This window comes from Pan paniscus, chromosome 8 (genome assembly GCF_029289425.2).
Source record: "Pan paniscus chromosome 8, NHGRI_mPanPan1-v2.0_pri, whole genome shotgun sequence".
Lineage (NCBI taxonomy): Eukaryota > Metazoa > Chordata > Mammalia > Primates > Hominidae > Pan > Pan paniscus.
The window spans coordinates 22,249,499-22,256,658 of record NC_073257.2 but is presented as its reverse complement, the minus strand read 5'-3'; the positions used below and the strand labels follow the sequence as shown (position 1 = coordinate 22,256,658).

Genomic DNA, 7,160 nt, shown 5'->3' with positions numbered 1-7,160 from the left:
ATATTGAGGAAAATACTGAAAACAAACAGTAGTGTGTACATTGCACCACCAATTATAAAAACATAAACATATGATTGAAATATTTTGGTACTGATACACAAATAGCCAGATAATCCAATGTAACAGAATAAAAAATACAGTGATAAACCCAAGTGCATATGGAAATTTAGTGTATAACTATGGTGGCATGTGAAATTAGTGGGAAAAACATGAACTGTTTAATAAATGATATCTTTATAGCTATTTAAAAAAGATGAAATTAGAATGATATTTTATTGTATACTCTAATATAGATTCCACAATGTGAGCTTAAGTATAGAAAATAATACTATAGAAGTTCTGGAATTAAACATGGATGATTTCTTTTATAACATGAGAGTGGGGAAAACCTTCCTAACTGTGATGGAAAATTCCCCAATTAAGTATAATGTTAACTGTAGATTTTTTTGTAGATGTGCACTCTCAGATTAAAGAAGTTCATTTTTCTCCCTAATTGACTGATAGCTTTATTTTTAATACAAATGGACATTGGATTTTATCAAATGGTTTTGGTTTTCTTTGCACCTGTCGAGATGATGATTTTTTTCTTTATTAGGTTGTTCATATTGCGAATACATTAATCTTCAAATGATAAACCAACTTTGCATATTTGGGGAAAAAAAACTTGGTCATGATGAATTACCCTTCAAAAAGATGTTTGTATTTGCTCAAATTTGATTAAAATCAGTGCAATCAAACTAGAACTCAGGATTAAGAAACTCACTCAAAACCATTCAACTACGTGGAAACTGAACAACCTGCTCCTGAATGACTACTGGGTACATAACGAAATGAAGGCAGAAATAAAGATGTTCTTTGAAACCAACGAGAACAAAGACACAACATACCGGAATCTCTGGGACACATTCAAAGCAGTGTGTAGAGGGAAATTATAGGACTACATGCCCACAAGAGAAAGCAGGAAAGATCAAAAATTGACACCCTAACATCACAATTAAAAGAACTAGAGAAGCAAGAGCAAACACATTCAAAAGCTAGCAGAAGGCAAGAAATAACTAAAATCAAAGCAGAACTGAAGGAAATAGAGACACAAAAAACCCTTCAAAAAATTAATGAATCCAGGAGCTGGTTTTTTGAAAGGATCAACAAAATTGATAGACCGCTAGCAAGACTACTAAAGAAGAAAAAAGAGAAGAATCAAATAGATGCAATAAAAAATATTTATCATCAGAGAATACTACAAACACCTCTACACAAATAAACTAGAAAATCTAGAAGAAATGGATAAATTCCTCGACACATACACCCTCCCAAGACTAAACCAGGAAGAAGTTGACTCTCTGAATAGACCAATAACAGGCTCTGAAATTGTGGCAATAATCAATAGCTTACCAACCAAAAAGAGTCCAGGACCAGATGGATTCACAGCCGAATTCTACCAGAGGTACAAGGAGGAACTGGTACCATTCCTTCTGAAACTATTCCAATCAATAGAAAAAGAGGGAATCCTCCCTAACTCATTTTATGAGGCCAGCATCATCCTGATACCAAAGCTGGGCAGAGACACAACCAAAAAAGAGAATTTTAGACCAGTATCCTTGATGAACATTGATGCAAAAATCCTCAATAAAATACTGGCAAACCGAATCCAGCAGCACATCAAAAAGCTTATCCACCATGATCAAGTGGGCTTCATCCCTGGGATGCAAGGCTGGTTCAATATACACAAATCAATAAATGTAATTGCATCCATTTTCATGAGAAAACTTTATCAGGTTTCTTTATTTGAATTTGTTTGATTTCTTTGAAATCTATTTGTCAGATAAAAACACATCCACTCCAGCTCTCCTTTCTTCAGGATTAGCATGGTATATTTTTCCGTTTTGCCACCTTTTGGTCTATTTTTAAAATTTATGGTATGTTTCTTCCAGGCAGCGTGTAGTAGTATCTTACTTTTTTAAATCCAACTTGGTTATCTCTGCCTTTTAATTGGGATGCTTAAACTGTTTTTAGCTACTATAATTGCTGATATGTGTAGGTTTAACATCTAGATTTTGTTTTCTATTTCTCCCATCTGTTTTTTTATTTGATTGCTTTCCCTTTTTCTCTTTTTGTAATTGCTTTTGAAGTAATTCAATACTCTTTATTATTCCATTTTATCTTCTTTGCGACTTATTAGCGCTTGCTCTTTCTTGTGGTTTTAGTGATGCTTTAGGATTGTTGGTATTCATGTTTAACTTATAGTATTCTTTCAAGAGATATTATACTACTTCTAGTATAGTATAAGAAATTACAATTGTATACTTCTTTTTCTTCTCTCCTGATCTTATGATATTATTATATATTTACCTATACATATGTCATAAACCTCACGTTAAATCATTATTGGCTTATTATCTTTCCAAGAGCCTTAAAATAAGAAAATTATCTCGTATAATTACCCATGTAGTTACCATTTCTGCTACTGACTCTTGTGTAGACCCATCTCTTCATCTTACATCATTTCCTATCTGCCTAAAGGCATACTTCCAACATTTTTTCTCGTGTGGGTCTGCTGGTGAATTCTTTCATGGTTGGCATCTAAAGTAAGTGTTTATTTTTGCCTTTACTTTTGAAAGATATATTCACTGAGTTTAACATTCTAAGATGCTGTTTTTTTCTCTTAGTATTTTAAATATGTTGTTCCAGTAGTGTTCCTCATGCAGCCTTGGTGCTGCGTGCATCTCGGGCATGCAGTGCCCTTGCTCTCCGTTACTTATAATCCTTTTCCTTTTATCATGCCTGATGAAGAGGAGGAGGTAGAGATTTGCACTTTTCAGGCATTAATTGCCGAACCCATGTCTCTCATCATCGATACCTTCTATTTCAACAAGGAGATTTTCCTTTGGAAGAGATTTCTAGTGCATCTGATGCCTTGAACAAGATTTACTATGAGAGCCTTCCAAGTTAGACAGTGGTAAAGAGCTAAATATTGACATCATCCCCAACCCTCAGGAACACATCCTGACTTGCTGGGCACAGGCATTGGTATGTCCAAGGCTGATTTAATAAATAATTTGGGAACCATTGCCAAGTCTGGTACTAAAGCATTTATGGAGGCTCTTCAGGCTGGTGCACGCATATCCATGATTGGGCAATTTGGTTTTGGCTTTTATTGGGCCTACCTGGCTTTTATTGTGCAAAGAAAGTGGTTATGATCTCAAAGCACAGCAATGATGAACAGCTTTCCTGGGAGTCACTCTTCTGCGGGGCATTCCTTCACTGTAGGTGCTGACCACAGTGAGCCCATTGGCTGGGGTACCAAAGTGATCCTCCACCTTAAAAAAGACTAGACAGTACTTAGAACAGAGGCAGGTCAAAGAAGTAGTGAAGAAGCAATCTCAGTTCATACGCTATCCCATCACTCTTTATTTGGAGAAGGAATGAATGAAAGAAGAAAATCAGTGACAGTGAGACAGAGAAAGAGAAAGGGGAGAAAGAAGAGGAAGATAAAGGTGAGGAGGAAAAGCTCAGGACTGAAGATATGGGTTCAGATGAGGAGAATGACAGTAGTAAGGATAAGAAAAAGAAAACCATGAAGATCAAGGAGAAATATATCCTTCAGGAAGAACTAAATGAGACCAAGCCTATCTGCACCAGAAACTCTGATGATATTACCCAGGAAGAGTATGGAGAATTCTACAAAAGCCTCACTAATGACTAGGAAGTCCACTTGGCATTCAAGCGCTTCTCTGTAGAAGGTCAATTGGAATTCAGGGCATTGCTGTTCATCACTTCTCAGGGGCTCCCTTTGACCTCTTTGATAAGAAGAAGAAAAAGAACAACGTCAAAGTCTGTATCGATTGTGAGTTCACCATGGACAGCTGTGAGGAGTTGATACCACAATATCTCAACTTGATGTGTAGTATTGTTGATTTTGAAGCTCTGCCCTGGATCATCTCCCAAGAAGTGCTCCAGCACAGAAAAATCTTGAAAGTCATTTGCAAAAACATTGTTAAGAAATGCCTTGAGGCCAGGCACGGTGGCTCACTCCTGTAAACTCAGGCCAAGGTGGGTGGATCACTTGAGGCCAGGAGATCGAGACCAGCCAGGTCAACATGGTGAAATGCCATCTCAACTGAAAATACAAAAATTAGCCAGGCATGGTGGTGCATACCTGTAATGCCAGCTACTTGGGAGGCTGAGTCAGGAGAATCACTTGAACCCAGGAGGCAAAGGTTGCAGTGAGCTGAGATCAGGCCACTGCACTCCAGCCTGGGCAACAGAGTCTCCTCTTCAAAAACAAAACAAATCAAAAAAAAAAAAAAAAAAGAAAGAAAAAAGTATCTTGAGCTCTTCTCTGTGCTGGCAGAAGACAAGGACAACTAGAAGAAATTCTATGAGGCATTCTCTAAAAACCTAAAGCTTAGAGCCCATGAGGACTCCACTAACCAGCTATGTCTGTTTGAGCTGCTGTTTTCATGCCTTCCAGTCTGGAAATTAGATGAAATTTCCATCAGATTATGTCTCTCACATGAAGAAGACACAGAAGTCCACCTATGACATCACTGATGAGAGCAGAGAGCAGGCTGCCAACTCTGCTTTCTGGAGCGAGGATGGAAGCAGGGCTTTGAGGAGGTGTACATGACCAAGCCCACTGCATGCAGCAGCTCAAGGAGTTCGATGGGAAGAGCCTGGTCTCAGTTACCAAGGAGAGTCTGAAGCTACCTGAGGATGAGGAGGAGAAAAAATGGAGGAAAGCAAAGTGAAGTTTGAGAACCTCTGCAAGCTCATGAAATAAATCTTAGGAGGTTTTAGAAAGTGGCTATCTCCAATAGGCTTGTGTCTTCAAACTGCTACATTGTGACCAGCACCTACAGCTGGAAGCCAACATGGGGTGGATCATGAAAGCCCAGGCACTTCGGGATAGCTCTATGGTGGGCTACATGATGGCCAAAAAGCTCTTGGAGATCAACCTCGACCACCCCATTGTGGAGACACTGCTTTAGAAGGCTGAGGCAGACAAGCACAGCCAGGCTGTCAAGGACCTGGTGGTGCTGCTGTTTGAAACCACACTGCTGTCTTCTGGCATCTCCCTCAAGGATCCCCAGACCCACACCAGTGGCATCCACTGCAAGATCAGGGTGGGTCCAGGTTTCAATGAAGACAAAGTGGCAGCAGAGGAATCCAGTGCTGCCATTCCTGATGAGGTTCCCACCTCCTGAGTGTGATGCGGATGTGTCTCGCATAAAGGAAGTAGATTAGGAATTTACACTTGGAAGCCTTGTGCCCTCTTTATAACGTCCCCATGGCTCCCTTCACAGCTTTGAGTGGCCCATCCCACCTGGCTCCCTCTGCTGATGTCTGGTGGTTTTTCCCTCCTGTCCTTATGTCTAATGCAGGAAACAAGGGCCTGAAGCCCTAGTCTCTCTCTGCTTTGACAACAACATTGGATGTTGTGTATTTTTGTTGTTCTGAAATAAAGGTATGGAAAATAAAGATGATGTTGTTTAATAAAAAATAAAATAATATTAATAAAAAACATAGTTCCATTACCTTTTCACTTACATTGTTTCTGGTAGGAAACATACTGTCATCCTTATGACAAAAAATAGTAAGTGTTATCTTTCTGACTGCTTTTGCGATTTTATTATTGTTTTTGAGTAATTTGATTATGATGTACCTTGGTGTAGTTTTCTCCATGCTTCTAGTGCATGAAACTTATTAAATGTTTTGTATCTTTGGGTTTACTGTTCTCACCAAATTTGAAAATGCCCAAGCCATTATTTCTTCAATAAGGTTCTTTTTTTTTCTGTTGTCCTCTCCTCTTTTTTGAGGAATTTAAACTACACTGATGTTAAAGCCCCTTGTAACTACGCAGTGCTCACCGATGCTCTGTTCATTTTTCTTACCCTCTTTTCTTTTTGTTTTATTTCAGGTAGTTTATATTGCTAGGTATACAAGCTCACTAATGTTTTCTTCTTCAACATATAATCTACAATTAATACCATACAATGTATTTTTTCATCTCTGAAATTGTAGCATTCAACTATAGACGTTTTGGACTGTAGTCTTTCTCATATCGGCCATGTTCCTACTGAAATTTTGAACACAATGACATAGTTGTTAACTACTTAATGCCTGAATGTCTGCTAAGCGTAACATCTATATTAGTTCCTAGTTAGTTCTGATTGATTGATCTCTTCATTATTGGTCACGTTTTCCAGCTTCTGCAAATGCCAGCAAATTTTGATTGGATAGAAGCCTAACAGTCATTATGAGTTTTACATTGTTACTTTAAAATGTGGTGCTGGATATTATTGTATTTCTGGAATTACCCTTTGTCTTTGTTCTGATATGTAGTTAGGACACTAGGAAATGTTTGATTTTTTTAGTCTTTGCTTAAACTGTTTTATAGATAGTATCAGAGCAATGTTAATTGAAGGTCTAATTACACTCACCTACTGAAGCAAAAAACCTTCAAACATTCTCTCCAGTGGCCAGTGAATCATAAAATTTTTGTCTGACTGGTGGGAACAGACACTATTTCTGGTTCTTTGCGAACTCTGGACATCTTTGTCTTTAATTCTGCCCTTGATTTGGGCCGTTGCTTTACATATATACGATGATCCATACTCAGCTGAATACTCTTCACAGTTGTCTCTCTGGGAACCATCTTCTGTTTTAGTAGCCTGCCCTGCAAACCCTAGTTGTGCTGGTGTCTCTATTAGTTTTCTACTGCTGACATTAAAAAAATGACAAAATTTATTATTTTACATGCCTTTAAACAAGACAATGTATTATCTTACATTTCCGTGGGTCAGACGTGTAACATGGGCTTCACTGCTCTAAAATCACGATGCCAACAGGGCTGCATTCCTTTCTGGAGACTCTGGGGAAAACTAATTTCCTTGCCTTTTTCAGCCCACATTCTATGCTTCATGGCCCCCTTCTTCCATCTTCACAGTAATGGCAGATCATGACCTTCTCATGCTCCCATCTCTCCCATTCTCTTTCTTGATCCCCAGAAGAAAAAGGTTCTTCATTTTTAAGGACTGATGGGATTAAATGGGGCTCACCCACCTAATCCAGGTAATCTCTATCTGAAGGTTCGTTACTTTAATCAGATTTATAAAGTTCCTTTTGTCATGTACGGTAAAATATTCACAGGTTCCAAGGAT

At 38.4% G+C, this 7,160-nt stretch overlaps 2 pseudogenes; both read left to right on the top strand.

The window, feature by feature from the left end:
• The first annotated feature begins 2,699 nt into the window (after positions 1–2,699).
• Positions 2,700–6,099, top strand: LOC134731086 (heat shock protein HSP 90-beta-like; annotated as a pseudogene).
• LOC100972439 (putative heat shock protein HSP 90-beta-3) lies at positions 4,484–6,099 on the top strand (annotated as a pseudogene).
• Positions 6,100–7,160: the final 1,061 nt, after the last annotated feature.